The sequence below is a fragment of the Pollicipes pollicipes genome, unplaced genomic scaffold (genome assembly GCF_011947565.3).
Source record: "Pollicipes pollicipes isolate AB1234 unplaced genomic scaffold, Ppol_2.1 Scaffold_7261;HRSCAF=8764_pilon_pilon_pilon, whole genome shotgun sequence".
NCBI classification, from domain to species: Eukaryota; Metazoa; Arthropoda; class Thecostraca; order Pollicipedomorpha; family Pollicipedidae; genus Pollicipes; species Pollicipes pollicipes.
In genome coordinates, this window is record NW_023597054.1 from 5,853,778 (window position 1) to 5,878,262 (window position 24,485).

The 24,485-nt window shown below is 59.3% G+C and overlaps 1 protein-coding gene across 1 annotated transcript in view; it reads right to left on the reverse strand.

Moving 5' to 3' along the window:
• Window positions 1-15,234, reverse strand: part of LOC119112024 (mucin-19) — a 31,885-nt gene extending 16,651 nt beyond the window's left edge. The window contains exon 1 of the mRNA XM_037235975.1: window positions 15,123-15,234. The gene's annotated coding sequence lies outside the window, so the exon portion shown is untranslated. The remainder of the gene's footprint in view (window positions 1-15,122) is intronic.
• Between the last annotated feature and the right edge of the window lie 9,251 nt (window positions 15,235-24,485).

Sequence of the window (24,485 nt, forward strand, 5' to 3'; positions counted from 1 at the left end):
ACGCATAAGAAACGTTTCACACACCCATTGATCGGAGTTCTTCGAGGACAATTATGGTCCTCAACTAATCACGATGACAGAAGGAATTTCGTTTTTATAAAACCATTCTACGACACTTTTCAATGGGTCAGCAGATCGTGCGGCCGGTTATTTTAACCCCTTATTTAACAGAAGATCGGTGTATGTTCACCGCTCACAGCCGCCAGCTGTGTAGGTCTTCTGTCCGATGATTGCCCTACCGGTGCTGTCTCGCGATCCACGATTCAATAAACCGGGAGCCAGAGGCCCGACCCGTTCGCACTGGTCGTGATTCAGAGCAGAGCGGTGTAGCGGTCAGCCGGGGCGGGGGTCGCTCCGACCTCGGCCCGGTCGCGCCAGCAGACCACGTTGATTTGGGCAGCACCGATCGACGGAGCAGAAATCGCAGCAGATCCGTGACCAATTAGGGCACGAGGCGCGCGGACCACACAGACCGGACGCGGTCACCGGCTTAAACGCAATTACAGACAGGCCGCACCCGTGTCGTTTCGGAGAGCGAACTTTAAGCAATTAGTTTGCCTTTTCTGTGGGATCATTGATCCGCTATGTGATGAACTTGTTCAGTTACACGCATGCACGATGAATGTAACGACATATCGAACCAGTGAATATAACGACATATCGAACCAGTGAATATAGCGACATATCGAACCAGTGAATATAACGACATATCGAACCAGTGAATATAACGACATATCGAACCAGTGAGTATAACGACATATCGAACCAGTGAGTATAACGACATATCGAACCAGTGAATATAATGACGCATCGAACCACTGAATATAACGACATATCAGACCAGTGAATATAATGACGCATTGAAACAGTGAATATAACGACATATCGAACCGGTGAATATAATGACGCATCGAACCAGTGAATATAACGACATATCAGACCAGTGAATACAAAGACACATCCAACAAGTGACTACAACGACATATCGAACCAGTGTATCAGGAAAAAAGCAGTCTAATCGTTGATAAATGAACTGGGGCAAATATATGTGTCAACGGACGGACTGACAACAGTATCGCTGGAATCCAAGCGAACGTTGGCTAAACGCATTAAGGAATGCGTAAACGTAAAACCCCGTCACAAATCGCCAGGGAATGCTGCCACACAACTGAGACTATTACGCTAGGTCAGCGAATCCGGCTTCCGCTAATTCATCGACGCTAATTGAATCATTACGCTTCAGTCCCGATGGTCGTGAAGCGGAACGAGAAATAGAGCCGTCGATTCAGGCGGCTAGCGTCAGCCGCCGCAATGGGACACTAGAAGCTGGGCGGGCACGTCACAGCCGCGGGGCCCACTCCGCCCGAGGCTGAGCGGGCACGTTACAGCCGCGGGGCCCACTCCGCCCGAGGCTGAGCGGGCACGTCACAGCCGCGGGGCCTACCCCGCCCGAGGCTGAGCGGGCACGTCACAGCCGCGGGGCCTACCCCGCCCGAGGCTGAGCGGGCACGTCAAAGCCGCCGGGCCTACCCCGCCCGAGGCTGAGCGTGCACGTCAGAGCCATCGGCCCGACCTCGCCCCAGGGGAGGGCAGGGGGTGATGAGCAGTGGATCTCGTCAGCCCCGCTGACGCGTCTCTGACTCAGCACGCCACATGTGCAGCCGTGTGCAACATCGCATGTGCAGTGAGCCGGCGGCGGCGGCTTCCTCCGCCTCTGCGGCCGGACGACTCCGCCGTCCTCGCCTGAAATTCACCGGCGCGCGTCCGGCTGCAGACGATGTTCCGGGCACGCTGCCGCCTTGAACTCGGCTGATAAGCTGGCGTTTAGCGCTGCACGGTTGAGGAGCTGCACGGCTTGCGCTTCAGCCATTTCAAGTGAGACGTGCACGAAGCACTTCACATTATCACCAGATGAAAACGGAGAACGGGGTTGTAAACAATCAACTCCCGGTGGCCACGCTGGGCGCAATAACTCACAGCCGACTTGTAACGCGTGGTCTGCATTGACAACTGATGGGAGACCTCCGGTTGGCTGCAGCGCTGTGATGTTATAAAACAGAGCTGTATTTCGTCTTTAGACCTGCCAGTATTCCGGACATTTAGGTATTGTAGCTGAATTATTTCGGTCCACAGAAGGCAAACATCGTATTTTGTCCTCCTAACGAGGTAGACCTCATATTTATTCCACATGTACTGTATGTCATAGGGTACCAAGATAAATTGAAACAAGTGCTCCCCATTCATTTCGAAAAACAGAGCATCGCACTAAATCAGATGTTTAATTTGGTGCAGGCTACTGTACGAGAAATGCGCTATCACATCGGATAGTTTGAAACTATTTTCTGCCCAGCCCAGGTGGTTGACTGATTAGAAATCTTACTGAAATGAAATCATGAAATGTGTGCGCTCTTGATATTGATTGGACGTGCATAGTGCACAGCGCGCACTCTGCTACCTGACAGCGGATCGTCGGCGAGTCTAACCTGAGGGCCGCGGTCGCAGGACCAGCCCTGACGCGCGGTCTGACAGCGGATCGGTCGGCGAGTCTAACCTGAGAGCCGCGGTCGCAGGGCCGGCTCTGACGCGCAGTCTGACAGCGGATCGGTCGGCGAGTCTAACCTGAGAGCCGCGGTCGCAGGGCCGGCTCTGACGCGCGGTCTGACAGCGGATCGGTCGGCGAGTCTCGCCTGAGAACCGCGGTCGCAGGGCCGGCCCGGGCGCGCGGGTGGCTCGTCACACCGCGCCGTTAGCGCCGCGCCTGGCCGTCTTTGGGTTGGCCGGCGACCGTCGCGGCCGTCGTCTCACCTGCGTCGTTTGCAGGCGCGGGGTGTCGGCGCCCGAGGAGCCGCTGCGCGCCGCTCGGCTGGCGTCGGGCGATTACTCGCCGCCTGGGTTGGCTCGGTCAGCGGTACACGGCGAGAGGCAGGCCACTGCAAACAGCCGGACCCGGGTCACGCGGCGGCCGCGCAAGTGCCAGCGGCAATAGAGTGGCGACTTTTGGCATGACAGCTGCAGCCATTGCTGTGGTCAATTGGCACTCTACGCTGTCGTGGCAGCCTGTGCCGGCGCAGTTTGCAATGATGAATGTTTACGTGAGGCGTAGTGTTTTGTCCGTGACCAGAATCCGAGTCGAAAGTCGCAACTCACGGTGCGGCTCAAGGAAGCCGGCACACCAACCCTTGGGCGGCCGCCACTCAGCCGTATCGCACCGGTAACAGCGGCACGATATCAAGGGGAAGCAATCGACCAATCATCCCGAAGGTCCAGACGCCCAAGGGCGCGTAACAGACCCGCGGCGGGCGAGGAGCGACGGAGCGCCGATGGCCTCCGGCCGCCGCGGGCGGGCAGTGTCTGATGGCCACGGCGCCGTCCGCGCTGCCGCCGCTGCCGCCGCACGGCGCACGTGGCCCTGTCCTTCCGGCTGAAGCATGACAAAACCCCTCCGCCGGCTAATAATGGGAACGTAAATTGCGGTAATGGCGGTGCGACAGTCGCTCCTGGAGCGAACCAGGTCACGGCTGCGTCTGACGGCCGCGGCGTGGTGTGACGCACTCGGCGGGAGGACCGTCTCCGGTGACGCACGCCACCGGAGCAAGAGAGCTAGTAGCCGGAACACGCACACTCACAGCCACTCGCGGACACTCACGGACACCCGGAAGAGACGGCGCGGGCTACCATACGGGAGCGAAGACTGGCTCGCAGACTGACGGCGGCACCCAAAGTCGCGCTGAACGAGGCGTCGCGAGGCGCTGCACGAGAGCTTGCGCTAGACACTCACCGGCTCTCACAGCGCCGATGGAGACGTCACGGAACACCATGCAAGCGCTGGCACCACTGGCCAGACACTCAGGCTCAGCAGACCACAGGTTCGCGGTTTGCCGCGACGAGAGAGTGACCTACCGCCGGCCGCCGCCGGCGAGACGGCGGTCCCAACGAGCCGGCGCCCCGCCCAGTCGCGGTCTGAAGCCTGCCGTGGGAAGGAAGTGGCTAACGTGCGATGACGCGGCACGTCGCGCCGTGACGGGCGGCCGCCGCGTGACGAGCAGCCTGCAACGCCGTCTCGCCCGAGCGGCCGGCACGCAGCACGATAGGCCGGCTGTCGGGTCAGTGACCAGCAGAGAGCCGATCGAAGAGTGCGACCGCGCGGCCCCAGCCGCTGGACAGGCGTCTCACCCAGAGGGGCACGGCTGGCGGGGACATGGCCTTCACGGAGGGAGGCATCGGCCCTAAACGGCCATGTGGTCCCTTGAAACACGCCGCCTCTGAGAAGCGCCTCTGAGCAGCCATCTGGTCTCCTAATATTAGAGCGTGACTACAAACCACTTGAGCCGATCGACTCAGGACAGTCCTGTGGCGTGATTGCAGGCTGCCAGAGTGCTGGCGCACTGCGCAGAGCGCTCCGGAATATTCCACTACCAGGGCGCTATCAAACCACCGATGAAGAGCATGCTGCAGACCAAGAGTTGGTGAATCACCTGCTGCAAGTTTATGTTAAGACCGAGGCATAAGAACACAGACACCTTGATGGTGCCCGACGGGGACGCGGAGTCTGCCGCAGAGCCGAGCGCTCGGGTGGCAGCGCTCTGGCATCGGAACAGAGCCGGAGGAGTCTGCCGCGGAGCCGAGCGCTCGGGTGGTGGTTCTCCGGCGTCGAAACAAAGCCGGAATGAACACTTGTTCGACGCGCTCAGTACTCGAGCTCTGTGATTACGTCTGCCGATTGCATTAGTAGCCAGCTGAATCCTTACGGCATGTTCCTGTTCGGTTGTACGAAGGCAAATAGAGACAAAACAAGCTGGCAAGGAAAACAAAACAAAGCAAGCTGGCGAGGAAAGGAACAGTCATGTCCGGAGAAAGGATGTTGCAACAGCAAGCAAATCACTGATCGCAGCATGCCGAACAGAACATTTTTCAAACCAAGAGCATGCCAGTTGGTTTCTGAAATCTCGGCGAGGGCTGAAAAACTTGTCGATGTTCTCTTTGCTATCAACACGTACGAGATTGGCATGCTAATCAGGATGTACCCTGCTGGCCATGTACTGCAGATAATCGAAAGCATGTCATTAAACCGACTGGTGCTTTGTGCCTTCCTGAAAGTCCTCACTTGAAAACTCATCGCACACCATATTAAAGGACATGCTTCCAAGAAAGCTTCTACATCACATTCTAAGCCGTAACGCGGTGATGACGATCCCATTAGCCCATCGTACCACCTCTGCACGGCTCAATCACCGTACCACCTCTGCACGGCTCAATCACCGTACCACCCCTGCACGGCTCAATCACCGTACCACCTCTGCACGGCTCAATCACCGTACCACCTCTGCACGGCTCAATCTCCGCCAGCCACCACGTCAAACTCGCGAAAACGGCGGTGGCATCTCTGCAAAATCGCGCCCATTCAGAGCGCCGGAGCCTTCCCATCTCCACAAGTGGCCGCTCAGCCACCCCGCAGCTGGGACGCTGGCCGCAGCTGGGGCGCATCTCCGCTCGCACCACCACCACCTGGACCGGCCCGCGTGCATCACCGCGTGCATCACCGCTGCCGAGAACCACTCGGCGAGCCGGCCGCGGTACGTCACCTCCTGACACCATCTCACAGCACCGTCTGCGGCGGAGGCAGCGGCGGCGCGGCCGGCGCCACCTGTCCTTCATGCTGGCTGGGCAGCCCTTCATGGTGGCCGGCCGCCGGCGCTGCGGTGGCGGCGCCGCCGGACCGCGGCCGCGTGACCCGCCGCCGCCGCCTAATGGCCCCGAGCGGGGGCGGCGTGACACGGCCGGGGTGCGACGCGGCGCACCGGTACCGATAGCCCCGCCGAGCGGAACGCGGCTCCGCGCGCGGCAGACGCGGCGCATGCCGTGCGGGCGCCGCAGTGAGACAGCCCCCGCCGGCGTTCATGCAGAGACGCACAGCCGCCGTGGCGAGACAGGTTCGGCCTTTTTTGAGGCGGCTCCGGGTTCGCCTGAGTAACCCGGTGGTAATACAAACAGGACTCGGCCGCGCCAAAGGCAATAAACGGCCGGGGACGGCTTGAACCGGCTCCAACTGAGCGGTCACAAGTCCAGGCGCCACCAGCGAGAGAGCCGCCCGGATGGCATGACTCGGCGGCCAGCCGGCTGACTGGGCGGGAGCAGATCAGCACACTGGGAGTTCACCGCACCCACTCTGCCTTACTCCGCGCCAGCAGTCATCGGCCGTTAGTCACCACCTAGCGTCCCGGTTCCGCTCGCGGCGGCGTCAGCGCAACTGTTGCGCTCCCTCCCCGCTCGCGTATTGAGCCCGTTCACGGCAGCGCACGGCTGCCGTGCTGGCACAGACCCATATCGTTTGCCGTCTCAACCTCCCGATTGTCAGCATTGGGCCAGAACCGCTGTACCTTGGGAACGGCCCGTCGCTGCTGGAACGCAAGCACTTGACCTCAGCCGTCAACGTCAGCGCTTCTGTCGAAGCCCATTTGGCCTCGGCGGCCGCCGTTTGACACCGGTGTCTCGCGCGGTGCCGAAGTGTCAAGGGTGTCCGACCTGCCGCCGCTGACTCCTGACCTCAGCTTGAGCCGTCTGATGACCGTGGGGCGTCGACCTACCATCCAATTCTGGTCCACGGCAGCCAGCAGCCGTGCCACGCCGAGCGACCAACGGACGCGGTGTCGTTAGGCATACACGACAGACCAGTAGCGGGATCGGAGCACCCACCGTCTCGGCACATTTGGCCCGTTCGGCAAAGAAAGCTAAACGTGGCGCACCGTAGTTGTCTGAAGCCACCGCGAGATAATCTGTGCGCCCGTCTTGGCGTGCAGCTCCTGGCGCACGCTGCTCTAAAACGACGGCTGGGCACGGTCGGCAGTGGTGAGGCAGACTTGGAGGAATACTGAGACGTGACTGCGGGGGAGACTGCTCCGCTGAAGCTCGGCTGCGGGGGGAGACTGCTCCGCTGAAGCTCGGCTGCGGGGGGAGACCGCTCCGCTGAAGATTGGCTGCGGGGGGAGACTGCTCCGCTGAAGCTCGGCTGCGGGGGGAGACCGCTCCGCTGAAGATTGGCTGCGGGGGAGACTGCTCCGCTGAAGCTCGGCTGCGGGGAGAGGCGTCCGCGCTGAAGATCGGCGCTGCCCGGTAAACCGGCGCCATAGGCGCTGGCGGCGGCTCAGGCGGAACAAATGGTCACCGCGTCCTGTACCTCCCCTCCCCTCCCCTCCCCTCTCCCAGCCAACCGGTCCCCGCCGGTGCGCGAGGATCCGGTGGGAACACCTGGCCGGCCGATACCGCTCCCCTCCCAGCACGGGCGTACACGCTGTCTCTCCCTCCCAGTCTCATGATACACTGGGGAAACCCTAATGGGTAGCCCGCATCGATCGAGCCATTTAAACCGGCAGGCACCAGAAACGATGGGAGACAACAGAACGATGGGGAGACAACAGAACAGTGGGGATGGAGAGACAACAGAACGCAATTGCGGCGGCGTGCGCTGCTGGACGGCCGGTGAGATAGCAGAACGCAACTGCGGCGGCGTGCGTTGCTGGACGGCCGGTGAAATAACAGAACGCAACTGCGGCGGCGTACGCTGCTGGACGGCCGGGGCGACGGCCGACCCCGCCAAAACATTACGGGTAACTCGCATACGGTAATGGCACCACGCTGCCAGACACATGGCTAGCGAGATAGGCTGGGAAATCGATGATAATGACAGCAGGAGAGAAACAACACAGAGCCACAGTCGAGATGTAATGCAGAAACGGCCGCATCGGACGAGATGCGCCCGGTAGACTGAGTGGGAGGAACACAACACAGACCAGGCGGAATGACTGAGAGGAACACAACACAAACCAGGCGGAAGTTGTCTGGGTAAGGTATCGCCCAATGCAGTCATGCGGGCAGAGCAGATGGCCGCCAAGTCGTAGATAAGACTAACGGAAGGACAGGAGCCTGACAAGCACCGACGGACAATCGGCCCGCGCCGGCCGGGCGGAAACTAACTGCCCAAGAGACGCCGTCACAGATCAGGGCGGGGGGAGAGCGAACACACACGGCCGAAGTCTGCCGACACCGCTCTGTGCGGCGCTCAGCTGATTCACGACCGTCACAGATCAGGGCGGGGGGAGAGCGAACACACACGGCCGAAGTCTGCCGACGCCGCTCTGTGCGGCGCTCAGCTGATTCACGACCCGCCGCTGACAGGCGGCTGGCCGTTTGCCCCTAGATGGCGTTGCGCCGCGGCCGTCGCGCGGGCCGCGCCGCTGAGTCACCGCGCGCGCCAGATCGGACCGATTTCGCGGCGGCGCCGCCCGGTGCCGTATTGGCCTGTCCCGCTCCCCCTGCTACCGCTCGGCGATGCAGCGCCGCTGCACGCACAGCGCAATCGAGACGGCCAGGGTGGGCTGCCGCGCGCCGAGCCTCCGGCCGGGCCAGGGCCATGTCTGGAGCGGGCCCGTTCGGGAGCTGTGAGGTCTGCGGTAGGGCGTGTCCGGAAGAGCGGGCGGGCTGTTATCACGCATCACCGTCGTCTGGCCTGTCATGGATTCCAGGAAAGTTACGAGGCGGAATGCGTGTATTTACACAACTGTCACCGTCCCTTCAAACGTCCACATGGATACCGCCATCAGTTGTGATGCCAGGGTTACCGTAAATTCTGCCAAATTTGAAGAGAGGGGAACTTTGGGATAGCCGCTTGGGGCATTTCTTTCCGGTCAACGCCAGTAGGGCTGATGTTGCATTTTCGGCATATCGGGGGCTTATCGCCCTTCTCTAGTGCCCTCGACTCGCGTTCCTGCCGCCCTGTGCAGGGCACTACCATGAGTCCGGGCCTCGGAAGGCTCGGCACTGGGCGTCGCCACCGCTCATGGTCTGCTCACGGATATGCGCTGCCATCACGTGTCGACTCAGCGCGCATCCAACAGCGGCTGGTCTAGATACTCGACGGAATATTTTCTCAAGATCACCCGACAGCCGAGACACGTGGTGATGTGAGACTTGCGGGTTGACACCGGAAGTGACACCGGAAGCACGTGTCAGACGTCGCCCGTCGGTGTAAGGAGCGGGTATCACGACATCATGACGGGTGCAAATCGCCGCCGGCGTCGAGCCCCTCCTCACGACCACGGCTCGCTTCCGGCCACGTGGACCCGGCGCTGGCCGACGCTGTGCGCTCATCTGCAACTTGACCCTCGAGGGGCAGCATCGCACCGCCCACCACGCCGCGGTCATCAGGAATGCGAGACGGATGACTGGAACTGGTGCAGTGGCGGCGGCGGCGCTGGCCCGTCTGTTGCTGTCTGTAGCGAAGCTGGGGCTCGCTCGCCACGCCCCGGCCGCTGCTCTCACCGTGCCGGAAGACGGCCGCGACCGACCGCGGTCGGCGGCGCGCGCGCCAGGCGCGACCCCGGTTCTAGTCGACGGCGCACCAGACGCCGTCGCCGCCGCCTGGCATGCCGGCCACGCCCTCGGTGGCTGACCTGGTGCGGCCCCGACGCGTGCCGCAGCGAGGCCCGCCGGCGCGCGACGGACCGGCGGCCGCTCCTCCGCGCGGGAGGAGACAGATCGCTTCGGCGATGACTCACGCGGCACTCACCCCCGGCGGGTGTCTGCGGGGCCCGCCGCGCGGCGCCACCGTCGCCGTCTACCGGGGCAGGCCGCCGGCTGACTCACACGTGGGGCCGGCATGACGGCGGTCCGTGCCCCCGCCCCCCCCCCCCCCCCCCACCCACCCGGGCCGGAAAATACCGCCGGCCAGCTGCACCATCCATCACGGTCGCCGTGTGGTTGACTGTGCAGCGGCAGCATTGCCTTGCGATGGTCTGCAGCAGCCCCGCCCATCGCCCGGCGGGCTGATGGCGTCTCAGTGGTGCCCCATGGACCCCACGGACCGATGAGAAGCTTTGGCCGCCGGCCGAGCGCGGAGCCCGTCGATGGGTGTGATGACAGGCCTAGCTAAAGTGGCGATAGTCTTGTCAGACCAACGAGTTCTTACTCATCCAGTTTCTCCACTAAGAGGCACTCGCCTTTGATTTGGAAAGCTAAGATTAATTGAAAGACCACATGATGGATCATTGGGATTCTCAGCAAACCATTAACGTTGGGGCACGAGTGGTCTGACAACAAGCTGTCGCCACATGTCAACGGACGATATTCTGGCCGATGATCTGCCGTAGTCCAAAGCGGCACCTTCCACAAAACCGAGCTCCCAACCGTTCTTCCGAGAGCCACTGTCACAGCCAGCGACCGGGAGCTCCTCGCCTCTCCACGTGGAGCCGGCTCCGGGGCGACACATCGGAGTGACGCACCGGCCCGGTGGCGGCGGCCGTCAGCCCGGCGCCGCCGCCTGTTTTAGCCGCCGACGCCGTCTCGACCAGCTCCGGTTTCGGTAACGGGAGCGATTCAGGCGGTTCGACGAGGCACGCCTCATGCGTCGACGGCGTCTGGCGGCGCCATCGTGTCGGAAAGCGCGCTCGAACGTGCTTCGCCCACCCGCAGCGGACCGGACCGGCGGCGGGATCGGCTGATGCCGCAGGACATTGGCTGCGAACGCCCCCACTCACATGAGCACTCGCAGCAGCTCCTATTTAGAAAACCGCAGCCTTCCACAATTAATCCGGCACCACACAAGCTGTCGGAACTCAAGCGGCGGAGGCTCAGAATCTCACGGCATGCCGCTCTGGAGAGGAGCGCCGCGCCAACGCAGCCGCTCTGGTCGTGCCCACGCGCTGGGAGGCCGTGTCAATCGCTGGTGCTCCCCGTCCTGGGAGGTTCGGTAGTGCTCAATCCGTGTTGCTCAATCGATGGTGCTCCCGCACTGGGAGACCGAGACAAACCTCCGGGACGGATGATCGGCCATCCGTGGGTAATGGGATGACCGTGGGAGAGTGGCCGACGCCATTCCGGAAGATGAAGTGAACAGAATAGCCCAGACCAGATCGCCTTGGAGTCAAGCCACTGAGCCGTGCCATGTTACGCACTCACAATCTGCGTGCCAAAATAAGCACAAAGTATTTAGCCTTGCAAGGCTTAATATTGGTTATCATGCCAAAAAAGGGTCATTGGGAATTTGCCAGTCATCGCGATGATCCAGTGAAAACCGAATCGTGCTACCTAAATCTGTACCACGCTTCAGTTTGGATTATTTCTATCAGAAAAACGCACAGCTGCCCGTAAGCGTGTTTTCACGGCCGCAAACGCCGCCACCGAGCGGCTGCCCATGAGCGGCTGCCCATGTTCGACCAGCCCCGATCCCGGCGCGCTCGACTCGCTCGCAGTGTCGGCCAAACCGGCCTGCGTCTGGCGACCGTGGAGAATGCCGGCGATCTGGCGGCCGTGGAGAATGCCGGCGATGAGCCGCTGCCAGGACCAGCGTGCGACTTCCGTTGACATTACAAAGGAAGCCAAATCAAACGCTTCCGGCACGCGAGTAACCGGGCGCAGAACGAGTCCAGAGCCGACAGCTGGCCGAAACCGGCACGATCAGCACGTGGGGCGGAGCCGGCCGACACGCATCAGCTTCGAGACCGCTTGGGATTGGTGATATCGTAACGAAAACCATCGCGTAATATCGGCATCACAACTGGCCCGTGCTCCAGGATCCACGACGGTGGCAGGCGGGCCGTGGCAGGAGAAAGGACGGAGTGGGTAAAGACAATATTTTGAAGTTGGTGTCAGCCCGGTCTATACCAAACAACTTCAGTTTCTTGTTGGTCTTCGACCACTTGATTTTGAGGTTTGAGAAAGGTTTGTCGACGATTAGTCTGTTTTCCCCGCTTTCATTATTATTGCCGTGCTCAAAAGGCGAACGGTTGGAGGAGAGCTCAATTCCTTTTTAAGCTGACTTATCTGGAACATTGGCAGAGAGAAGGAGGGGAGGGGGGGGGGGGGGCAGGCAGGCCATGATGGCTCCCGCCCCACTGCGTGGCGGCACCGCAGTCGGGAGCCTGGCCGGGTCAGACCGGCGGCAGACGCCGCAGTGCACCACAAAGGTCGCTCACCAGCTGGTCGACCTTTACGAAGGTCATAATGGCGGCTGGGACTGAATCAAGGGGTTGACAAACCTTCCCGGAAGGTCACGGCACAGACGCTGTGGCAAAGACGGGCCGCTATTTTGGTCGGGCAAACCGACTGTGTGATCCACTGTAGTGCGAGACGGCACGGAGTGCACGCGCCCGTGCCGGATGCCGCGATAAAAGACGACCGGAAGTTAGACAACAGACCACAGAGCGCACAGGAGGCCAAGATTCGGCGCCTTTTGGCGCTCGTGTGCCGGTCAAGCGATCGCTGAAAGCTCTAAAGACTTTTCCCCGACCGTCGATATATTTAGGAAAAGACAGGCGGATCGTATAGGGTTTCATTCGAATCAAACCACACTTTCTTTCAAGGGCAAACTGCTAAGGAATGGCTGGTGATTTGCCAGAAAAGAGCTAGTCTGGTTGAATGGCATGACACCGCTATCCAACACTGCATAAGGACTTCGTGTAAGGGGAAGCCGTGAACATCCTCCGGCCTGAGCTCTACGAAAAGACGTGAATGGAAAGCTCCGCACCTGTTTCCGGTGGGAAAAGCAGTTTGAAGCCAAGTGGCAAGGTTATATATTCGTAGATTCGCGTCATCCCGAACAGTTTGCATCTCTGATTGAATCTAACATTCAAATAAGCGAATACATTAGCTTTATTAAATTATGCGGACAATTTTACACATTGACAAGGGTCGCTCGCTTCTAGTCGTAAAGTGGAAAGGAAAGTGAATCCAGGGGCAGGCCACGTGACACGTCCTAGATTACTTATTGGGTTAGACTCTTCGGCGCGTCTGTCATACACAACAGATGAAGCAATTTTCTCCATCGTTGCACCAAGTTGTTAATCACGTGTCTGGCCCTTTCCCCGCCCAGACACAGCTAGCATAGACAGTCTTGGTAATTTAGCACTCTACGTCACGTGACGATCAGAGCCCTGTCTTGACAAAACACAAGATGACGCCGGCGGCGGCCACGCCCACAGACCGACCGACGCCCCGCCTCCCCACGCGCCGCACTGCAAGTGGCGCGCGCGCGGCCGCCAGTGCGTGTCCGGAGGCCAAATGTCGTGTTTTTGCCGCCACGACGGGTGATTATCCAGATGGAATGAGAACGGAACAGGGGCGGGTCGGCCCCTGTAAGCTGCGGCGCCGACATCGGCCGCACGGAATCCGCGACCCTGACAACACCGCCGCCGCCGCCGGTGACAGCCGCCGCTCCGTGACGGCCTCTGCCGGTGCACCGGAAAGCTCCGTCAAAGGCTCTAGCTTAATTGGCGAGGTGGTTCCGGCCCCATCAGCGCATGCCGGCAAGAGAGCCGCGAGGCATTGTCTGTGGGGCGACTCGCCGCGGCCGGCGCCGCTACGTCTGGTGTGGCGAAGGGCGGCGGCGGCGGCGTCAGAGCTGCTGCACCCGTCCCCGCCCGCCCTTCGTTTGCTGACGGCTGTTGTATTGCGCCAGGTGCGTGACCAGTGGCAAAACTGCGGCCGTAATACAGAGCAGAGGACACTCAGCAGCCTTCAGAGCTCGCCAGCAGTGGAAGCACGCCGCATCAAAGAGGGCAGACAATGACGCCGGGAATAGGCAGCGATGGCCTTACTAAAACGGTCCATGCCGATCGCACGCGATCGGTCCACTTGCACAGCCGGCATCAAATACAAAGTAGCACAGCTGCAGGCACATGCACGGTCCGCACACATGTCAGCACCTGCGCTCTGACTGCGGCAGCGGTTTTAGCAGCGGCGGTGACAGGGCCGGGCGGTGGTCTGTGCTCCTTCACATTCCTAACAGCGAAGTGTCGGCGCGCGCCGAGTGGGTGCCGAGCAGGTCACCCGAGGCCCGGGAGGAGCTCGGGCCGACCACTTTGCGAGGGCCGGGCTACAGTAGGCAAGGCCACTTGCACGCGCTATCAGGGTGTCGCCATCAACGCAGGGGCGGGCCGGGCTAGGCCGCCCTCTAGATGCCAAGCATCACTTCGCGACTACAGCCGGAAGTCCTATCACCGCCATCGGGATAGTTTCATGCTGGCAATGCCTTTGGCTGGGCTTCTTTTCCTGGTAACCGCTAGCTCAGTCGGACATATCGTGAAAAAAGAACAGGTCGGGGCACACGCCTGCTGACCACGATTTTCTGTGTAGATCATAGTCTTGCCTTCTGACCTGTCCCCAACGACACACTGCTGCCTTGACTCGTCATATCCCCATCCTTTGTGTTCCAGCGGTACACCTGGCCTGTTGTCCTCTGTCGCCCTCTGTGCCGGACCTATGGTGCGGTGCCGGCGGCGCGCCGGCGCTCTCCCCCGATCCGGTGGTGGTGCCCGCCCTGGACCGGCCGTCGGCCAGGCGCTCCGGTGAGTCAGCTGGGCGCCGCTCGATAACCGCCGGCCACGCCCGACCAACGGCGCGACGCCGCCGGCTAAAAACAGCCCGCCGCGCCCCGGCGCGGCCGCGCCGCCGGCGCCGACTCCTCCGACTCCTCCGACCGGCCGGCGCGCAGGAAGCGGTGAACCGCACCGGCAGGAAACAGCGCCGGTGGCGCCAGCGATCGGTCGGGGACGGCGCAAGGCCAGCGGCGGATACTTCGGAGGACTGGGGTTCAGTCCCGGCTTCTCCGGAGGACTGGGTTCAGTCCCCGGCTTCTCCGGAGGACTGGGTCCAGCCCTCGGCTACCGGAGCTGGACTGGAAAGCACGGCGGATGATGGAACGCTTGGAAGGGGCTGGATGTTGGGATTACTGAAGCTCGCGGGCGGAGGTGGAGGCTCAAAGATACGGTCAAGGTCACGTCAGGTCAGCCGCACAGCTGACAAACATGAATGAAGTGAAAGGGACCAGAATGTTCCACTCCTGTTCCACACTTTACGACAGGCCGTAAAATGAGCTGTCCCCTTCAACACGCGTTTCAACTTAATTGAATTTAAAAGGCTGCCGATATGTTTATGAGCGGCGTAGCTATGTTTAGATGTGCACAGGTTGCGGTTCGCCAGGAGATTGTCTATGTTAACCCCTTTTTATATCATCACACGGGAAATAATATTTAAATGGACGTGCTTTGCCAATGAGAGCTCACAAGCACACGCGGCGCTCCGCGACGGCGTCGAGACTGGGCGGCCGCCCGGCCGTTGCCTGCGGCACTCACCTGGGTCACGCAGGACGACAGGCGCCGTCGGCGTCGGCTGGTGAGCGACGACACGCGGTGCGCCCGAGGCGGGGGGTGCCGGCGAACTGGCCGTGGACCGGACACGGGCCGGCGCCGGCACCAGCTGACTGCGGCGGGGCGGTGGCCGCCGCGCCGGCGCCTTTCAGACCGGCCGGCTGCGGCCAGCGCCATCTCCGCGGCCCCGATCCGCGGAGACAGGCCGTTTCCCGGTGAGGCGTGCGCGAGATTGAACCGTCTCGCGACTCAGTGTGAGGAGGGATGCGGCCGTCTCCCGGCGCCGCGTGCAGAACGACCGGGCTGCCTCCTGGCGCAGCGTGGAAGGAGACCGGGCTGCCTCCTGGTGCAGCGTGGAGGGAGACCGGGCTGCCTCCTGGCGCAGCGTGGAGGGAGACCGGGCTGCCTCCTGGCGCAGCGTGGAGGGAGACCAGGCTGCCTCCTGGCGCAGCGTGGAGGGAGACCAGGCTGCCTCCTGGCGCAGCGTGGAGGGAGACCGGGCTGCCTCCTGGCGCAGCGTGGAGGGAGACCGGGCTGCCTCCTGGTGCAGCGTGGAGGGAGACTAGGCTGCCTCCTGGCGCAGCGTGGAGGGAGACCGGGCTGCCTCCTGGCGCAGCGTGAAGGGAGACCGGGCTGCCTCCTGGTGCAGCGTGGAGGGAGACCAGGCTGCCTCCTGGCGCAGCGTGGAGGGAGACCGGGCTGCCTCCTGGCGCAGCGTGAAGGGAGACCGGGCTGCCTCCTGGCGCAGCGTGGAGGGAGACCGGGCTGCCTCCTGGCGCAGCGTGAAGGGAGACCGGGCTGCCTCCTGGTGCAGCGTGGAGGGAGACCAGGCTGCCTTCTGGCGCAGCGTGAAGGGAGACAGGGACTGCACTATTGGTGCAGAAGAGACTGCACTATTGGTGCAGCGCGCATATAAACTTCAGCTAGTGAGATGGCAACCAAGAGCACGTGGAAAAAACGTCTATGGAGGCGATGCAGTCGTCCAGCATAGCTAAACAAGACCATAGACAACAATCCACTGGTTTGAAGTCGGTTTGCTGTGTTTCCCTAATGCGTAACGTTCGGGACGAATCAGCCGCCACACTAACACTTGTTGACCTTGTTTTAAATGTGCTATGATGAATCATCCAAGCTTAAATATCTAAAAAAACATATTGCAGGCATACACTTTGGCAAAGCTGTAACAGCATGCAAGAGTGGTTTTCACGTCCTACGCGTTACGGAGTACCGTATCAACGGCGTAGTTTGGATGGGCCGTAAACTTGCTTTTTGCTCCGGACTGTTGTTGACGGCTGAAACACAAGCTGCCTTTCGTTAGAGCAGAACCTTTTGCCGTGGTCATATACAACGGACATCTTTCTGTCCAAACCTATATCGTGGACACCAACGACCAAGTTGCAAACGAAGCTAAATTAATGACAGCTAAGACAGGCTGCGCGAAGCTTGGACGACATTTTAGCGACAGTTAAAACAGGAAATTTGTCTACAAGAGCCTGTGCATTCAGCATTACTCTCTTTTCTGTAGATAAGCACTTGTGTTTGTATTTGTTTGCTCGAAAACTATCCACGAGGTGACTTTTCAAATCGTCGACTCGTTACAACGTTTGCTAGCTTCCGTTCGTTACATCACTCACGCGTTACAACACATTACCAAAAATTACCGCAAAAAAGACAAAAATATCTACGTTTTGAAATGCGAGTTTTTTTAATCTCTCAGAAGCCGGAGAGGAAGACACAATGGTGGTCGGAGGCAGGCGGCTCCAAGCTGCCGCGACAGCTTCGTATGCTCTGTACCAGCTTCCAGAGCGGACAGTGGAGTGCGGCCTCGGTCCACCTCGGCCCACCGGGACGTGACTGTTGCAGCGCCTATATCTCAGGCGGAGTGCGGCCTCGGTCCACCTCGTCCCACCGCGACGTGACTGTTGCAGCGCCTATATCTCAAGTGGAGTGCGGCCTCGGTCCACCTCGTCCCACCGCGACGTGACTGTTGCAGCGCCTATATCTCAGTCTAAACGGGACAGGAGTGGGAAGATCGCAGTATTACACACATCCCCTACGCGCCGTGTATGTACGCCTAGAGACTGGAGCAGCCAGGACCCTGGCCTAGCCAGTACAGATCAGGCCGGGACCCTGGCCTAGCCAGTACAGATCAGGCCGGGACCCTGGCCTAGCCAGTACAGATCAGGCCGGGACCCAGGCCTAGCCAGCACAGATCAGGCCGGGACCCTGGCCTAGCCAGTACAGATCAGGCCGGGACCACGGGCGGCGTGGGGAGAGCGGCCGCATATCCACAATAAGCAGCGCGCCGTGTTTGCCTATAAAACAGAGCCGGGCCGCGCTTATTGGATCTGGGAAGAGGCGGCCGCGCAAGCGACACAATAAAGATCGGCTCTCCCAACGCAAACAAAACAAAAACAGTCATCCATTGGGGGTTGGCTGCCTGATCAGATCCTTACAGCACGTAAGGCAGAGAGAATAATGTGTTAAGTCAGAGCGAATCTGCGTCGGGAGACGAAGCTCAGGAATAACACTCAGCAGCGCAGTCTATGGAAGAAGTTTGCATTGCATGCACGCTGTAAATTGACGTGATCGAGATATGTCTCTTGCAGCGCAGTCTATGTCCGCATTGTGCCGTAATGTAAATACGGGTGACTCAGCGCCGTACGACACCGGTCGGCCGGGATTCCACTAATCTTACAGTGTTGTTAAAGGTGCTGGGACGACAGCAAGCCCTCCCCCTCCCCCCCGCCAGCGACGCAGCTGACCGCGCTCTGCGGATGACCTCGGTGACCCTGCGGCGGTGGGCCAGACACGGCGGCCGGCGGCGATCGATCGGCGGCCCCGGCAGCGCCGCCGGACGGCACGGCACCGCGCCACAGCCCCTGCAGACGCCAACAGCGCCGGAGGTCTGCCCAGCGGCGCACACCGGCGCCGGCGGATCCTGGGGCACGCCCGGCTGGCGGAGCACGCTCTCTTCGGAGCTAACGGTTCTCTAGCCACGAGGCAGAAGAGGGGCAGAGAGCGCAGGAAAGGGGACTAATGGAAGACAGCAGACAGCATGGTCCAGGGGTGGATCCAGGATTTCGTCGAGGGGGGGGGGGGGCGGGCAGACAACATTGTGGAACTCCTTAGAGTTTGGGGCCCCCTAAACAATATGATTGCATCTCGGTCATTATGTTTCAAGACAAATGGCATGCAGCATGTGTGTATTGAGTACATCTGTATTGCACATATATATATATATATATATATATATATATATATATATATATATATATATATAGCATACATATAGAAACCCATCTTACTGCACGCAACTCTATGAAGCTATGTGTGCTACGTATGCATATACATAGAGCTCATTCATCTTCTACAGATGATGTCAAATCCTGTAATTTGGGGCTAAGTATTTCGGAACAACAGGGAGAACTGACTCGAATTGGCTGCTAGCAGCCATCAAAACCAAGCACGGACTTGATTCCTAGCTTATTTACGGCTAGGCGGCTGGGCGATGTAATCAGCTGATGGCTGATGGCTAATACATAATTTTTCCTTTGTTATCAAGTAGTGCAAAATATGTTAAGGACGTGATGCACTAGTATCATAAGTGTCACACACTCACTTTCACACACACACTCAAATTCAGTGGATAGGACACATGCGACGTGGCGGCACGTAAAATTAAATTCGGCAATTGCGCGTAAAAATTCACAGATGCTTTTCCGACTGCTTCTCTAAGGCGAAGGCGCCAAGGCTGATAGGGACGAAACCTGAGAGATCATGGATGCTGCAGGAGGTTGACAAAGTGGCCCCCGTCAACAAGCACAGGGTCCTCAGAGCAAGCAAAAAGAACCTAAGACTAACGTGGTGGGCCCTAAACGATTGGTAGTGCCCTGACTTGCTGACATAAAGACCCTTGCCAGAGCACAGTACCCCCTGAGCAAATATAATTATCCAGACCATGAACTGATACCCGTGCGCGATCAGGAGAGCACGGGCAGATTAACAGAAAGAGCCTCGACAGGAGTGAAGAGTCCTCCGCAAATGAAATCAGAGGGAAAGACCCCTCGCTCAAATTAGAGAGGCCTTGAGCATCGAGTGTCTCGGTGCCTTACCTTATAGAGCCCCAGCAACAGCACAAGGCCCTCCAAGCAAGTGGAAAAAGCCCGAGTCTAATATGAGGGGCTCCTGAGCAACTGAGCGTGCCCTGGCATATGCGGCCCCGGAAAAAACGTGAGGAGCCTTTCGGGCGAATGGGAAAAATCCGTGGAGGAAAACGTGCATTGATCAAAAGTGCCCAGGCGTAGAAGCAGATAGCGTCGCAACAACAGCGTTAAGCCCTACAAGAAAACGCAAAGAGGTCAAGGGCAACGCGGGAAGCTCCCCAGCGATCAAATCGGCCCGGCAAGTGGACATAGTGGGCCAGGGCAACCAACAGCGTAATGCCTCAGGACAGTGTAATGAACCCCAGAATTTACCCCAAGCAACCCCCTCTCAATCAGCGTAGGATTATCTTCGTTTGCCTATGAACTCTTCACTTTTGCTAGCACTGGTTCTTGGTCGTCTGTAGACCCAAAGGCGTCCAATTTTGTCGCGTTTTTGTTGGTCGAAAACTGCATCCGTTCGGCCGGTTATGGACCTTCGGAGCCTTTAGGTCCCCTCGGCATGGTCCAAGGGGACATAGCCCCGTGTCTCAACCCCTCCCCCCCCCCCCCATCCGCATCCACCACCGGCCCGAGCAGCTTATCGGATGGAGCCCGCCAAGACTATAGGACCATCTTTTCAAATAAGAAATGCTCACGACACAAGGTGTAAGGCTCTGAACGATCGAGTTTGACCGAGCGGGGTGACATATAGGGTCCCCGTCAATAGGGTAGGGCCCTCCATTCAAATAGGAAGAGCCCAAGACCCAGTGCAGAGGGTTCCCGAATGATCGAGTGTGCCCGAGCAGGTTAACAGATGGGGCTTCCAACAAGAATGTAGGGCCCTCCATTCAAACGGGAAATACCCACGGCCCGATGTAGAGGTTCCCCGAATGATCGAGTGTGCCATATCGTGTTAACATATAGGGTCCCCGTTAGCATCGTAAGGCCCTCCAGTCAAATAAGAAGCACCCAGAACCCAGTGTGAAGGGTCCCCGAAAGATTGACTGTACCCTAGCAGGCTATCAGATGGCCCCTACAGGAGTATAGGACCCTATATTCAAACACTAAGACCCAATATACAGGGTCCGCGAACAATCCAGCGTGGCCGGGGAGACAGACAGATGGGCTCCCAACAAGTGCGTAGGGCCCCCATTCAGGTAGGAAATACCCAGGACACAATGGGGAGGGCCCCCGAATAATCGAACGTGCCCGGGTAGGTTAACAGATGGGGCCGCCGACGAGAGCGTACGGCCTTCCGTCCAAATGTGAAATACCCACGACACGATGTAGAAGGCTCCAAATGATTGAGTGCGCCAAAGCAAGTTAACAAATATGACCCTCGAAAAGAGCGGAGGGCCCTCCATTCAAATAGGAAGTACCTGAAGCCAGAAGTAAAGGTCCCTAAACAATCGAATGGGTCCAAGCATCTTATCATAAGGGGCCCCGCCAAGAGCTTAAGCCCCTCTGTTCAAATATGAAATACCCACAACCGAGTGTAGAGGGCTCCCGAAACATGGAGAGCACCCGAACAGACTATCAGATCAGCCCGATGGGAGCGCAGGGGCTTAAATTCAAACACCAAGACCCAGTGTGCAGGGCCCCCGGAATAGTCCAGTGTGGCCGAGTATGAGAACAGAGCGGGGCCCCGACAAGTGCGTAGGGCCACAGTCAAAAAGGACGCACCCAAGACCCAATGAAGAGGACCTCGAATGTTCGAACGTGCCGAACAAGTTATGAGATAGACCCCCCGCAAAAGCGTAGCCGGCCTCCCATTCAGATAAGATGTACCCAAGACCCGGTGTGAAGGGTCCCCGAACGACCGAGTGTGCCCAAACACACTATCAGATGGGCCACCGACAAGAGCGTAGGGCCCTAAGCAAGTGACAGAGAATTGGAAGTCCCTAGACCAATGAAGAGGGCCCCTTGGTATATGGGGAGCGTGCCAATTGGTTGACCGAGACCCACATACATGGCCCCTGAGCGGCCGAGAGTATCCCAGTAGGTTAAGACATGGGGCCCCGGCTATAGTCCACAGAGCCTTCCTGGCGAATGTAAAGAATCCGTGGAAGGGCCCGTGATTGACAAGAGTGTACCGGCACGCTGGCAGGAAGGGCCCGTGATTGACAAGAGTGTACCGGCACGCTAGCAGGAAGGGCCCGTGATTGACAAGAGTGTACCGGCACGCCAGCAGGAAGGGCCCGTGATTGACAAGGGTGTACCGGCACGCTAGCAGGAAGGGCCCGTGATTGACAAGAGTGTGCCGGCACGCTAGCAGGAAGGGCCCGTGATTGACAAGAGTGCCCCGGCACGCTAGCAGGAAGGGTGTAGGGTCCTCAGTGTAGGGTCCTCAGTGTAGGGTCCTCCGAGCAAATGCAAAGAAATAAAGGGCAACGTGAAAGGCCCATTAACTATCAAAATGACCCTGTAAGCGGGCATATAGGTCCCCAGCAACAGCATAGGTTCCCTATACAGTGTAATGAGGTTTAAAATTCCCAATTCACCGTTTTTTCAATCATTAACATTTTCACGTGTCGTGGGCCATTCACTTTCGCTTCCAACCGTTCGTGGTCGCCAGGATATCCAGAAATGTCTAAGTTTGTTGCGTTTTATCTTAAAAAAACTGCACCTGTTCGGCCGGCTTAAGGCCCCTTGAAGCCAATGGTCCCTTCGGGCCCAAGGGGGCCATGGCCCCGGGCCCCCCCCCCCCCCCTCTGGATCCGCCCCTGACATGGTCCAGCGGAGAACAGCAGACCAGTGGAGGACACCAGGATAGCAAAGCAGCGGAGGACAGCGGAACCGATGATCAGAAGACCGACAGCAGGACATCATCGGCCAGCGGAGCACAACAGAACAGCAAAACAGTAGAGGACAGCAGGACAGCAGGACAACAGACCAGCACACTCACATCAGAACAGCATGAACAAACGGAGACGGAAACGGAAACGGAGAACAAACATCACGGACCAACCGAGGAGAGCGGACCAGCGGACCAACAGCGCACGTCACACGACAGGTCACGGCGGGGCGGACAAGTGGGCCAACAGCGCACGTCAGGCGGCAGGTCACAGCGGGGCGGACCAGCGGACCAACAGCGCACGTCAGGCGGCAGGCCACAGCGGGGCGGACCAGCGGACCAACAGCGCACGTCAGGCGGCAGGCCACAGCGGGGCGGACCAGCGGACCAACAGCGCACGTTAGGCAGCAGGTCACAGCGGGGCGGACCAGCGGACCAACAGCGCACGTTAGGCGGCAGGTCACAGCGGGGCGGACCAGCGGACCAATAGCGCACGTCAGGCGGCAAGTCACAGCAGGGCGTGCGCCCCGTCCTGGTGCCGGCTGCAGCAGGACAGCGGAGCAGCGGACGTGACCCTACGCTGGCGCCGACTGGGGGCATCTCTGACAATCTCTGACAATCTGTGACACGTCCGAGCCGTGTCCGCGAAAATGCGACGGCGGATGACTCACTGGTGCCAACCCCATATTATGCGAGCGAAGTTTTCGGCTTCGGTTTTAGGTCGTGTTTTGAGGCACCGTATAGAGCAGCTTCTGCGGGAGGTCAGCGAGCCGTCGGTGAGGAGAATACATATGCGGGGATGGAGGAAGCCGACATTGCGCTGGTCTGCACTAAGATAACTATCACGCTGAATGCCCTGAATAGTTTCTCCTGCTCTTGCAGTAGCAGAGGTAGCCGATCGTTGAGGGATTGTTAGGATGTGAGGGAATTCGCTACCGGAGAAAGTATGCAGCGCCGGTCACCGAACGTTCAAAAATTCACAGCTGTTTTCACACTCAGTTTCCCGGTTCGCGTTCGCCGCCGAGGGAAGACCGATGAGTAAAACTAATGAACCACTAGCATAGACTGAGCGCCTGTCCAGCACTCGCGGTGATGACTGCTATCACACGTCAAGCTCCTAGGGATAAATGGTCCTACACGTTAGCAGATCTGGGAGCCGTCTGCTCCGCTGCTACTGTCATGCACGGCTCAAGAAGCTACCAGTGATGTGTATAGCTTATGCACCTTGATCCCATACTGTCTCAAAACAAAACTGCGAAGAAAGCTTTCGCAACGTCTGTGCCGCATGAAACTCTTATTGGCATTTCTCGGCTGGCGGTGTTCGAGTTTGGTCGCAAACTTTAACGATCTGTTTGGCTCTCGTCGACCTGACATGAAACGTTCCCATTTGGCTAGTGTAAGTCAGTTAAGCTACGCCGCTGAGAAAAAGCTTGACTGATGACAAAGCTTTGCCATCCGAGCATCGCTTCTCCTCGGGGCGGTCGATGCAGTGTTTCTGTGGTCTGTGTGTGGCCGAGATAGTGGTCTCAGGTAGGTCTCTGTGTGGCCGAGATAGTGGTCTCGGGTGGTCTCTGGCCGATTTAAAGGCCCGCATCGTGCTACAGGTTTTGGAATCGTTGCAAAGGGCTCCCTTGACTGACATAAGAGGGTCAGACTTTACGGGCTTGGGTCCCTTATACGACTTTACGACCAGCCTGTCGGGCTCTCCAGCCGGACACTTGATCATCGGTCCCGATGGGCCCGAAGCGTTACTCAGGACCTAAGGGGAAATGTGAGTCCTGTGTGCCTCCCCACTCTTCGTCTGCCTCCCCTGGCTGAGGTAGCAGTGTACTCACTATGAACAGCAAACATCTGCGTCCACGTGTAATGCGCTTGGGTATGGATGCGGGAGCACGTGTTATTTCCGAAGCAGACGCCACGCACATCGGCCTTGCAGGAGTTCGTTATTGGGGCCGGACCGGGTGCTGTCTCTCAAACTTCCACATTCTATATCGGCATTCCCCGTTTATGGAGCTCACGGTGCGGGCACGGGTGCGAAACTGCGCCTTTTTCTGGTAGCTCCCGACCGGATAAAGGTGCAGAGTGGGATGCTGTTCGCTGACCGCCGCGCGTTGCCCGTCCCGGCGACGGTAGCTCTCCGTTCTCGTTCACTGCAGCAAGGCTACCCCCCCCCCCCCCCACTCCACGAGGCGCAGCTGCCCGGGGCGTGGACGAGCGAGCCTGGCGTCCCGAGCGAGTGGGGCGCGGCCGCGCCACGCCGTTCGGTGCAATCTGCACCGAACGGCGTCCAAAGCCATAAACAGCGACGGGCGCGCCCGCGTTGGTCGGATTCCGACACTGTCGCCACATAACATCATAGTTTCAACTCAAGACACGATGCCACAGGAGTTAGGGCTGCGGAAAACAGCA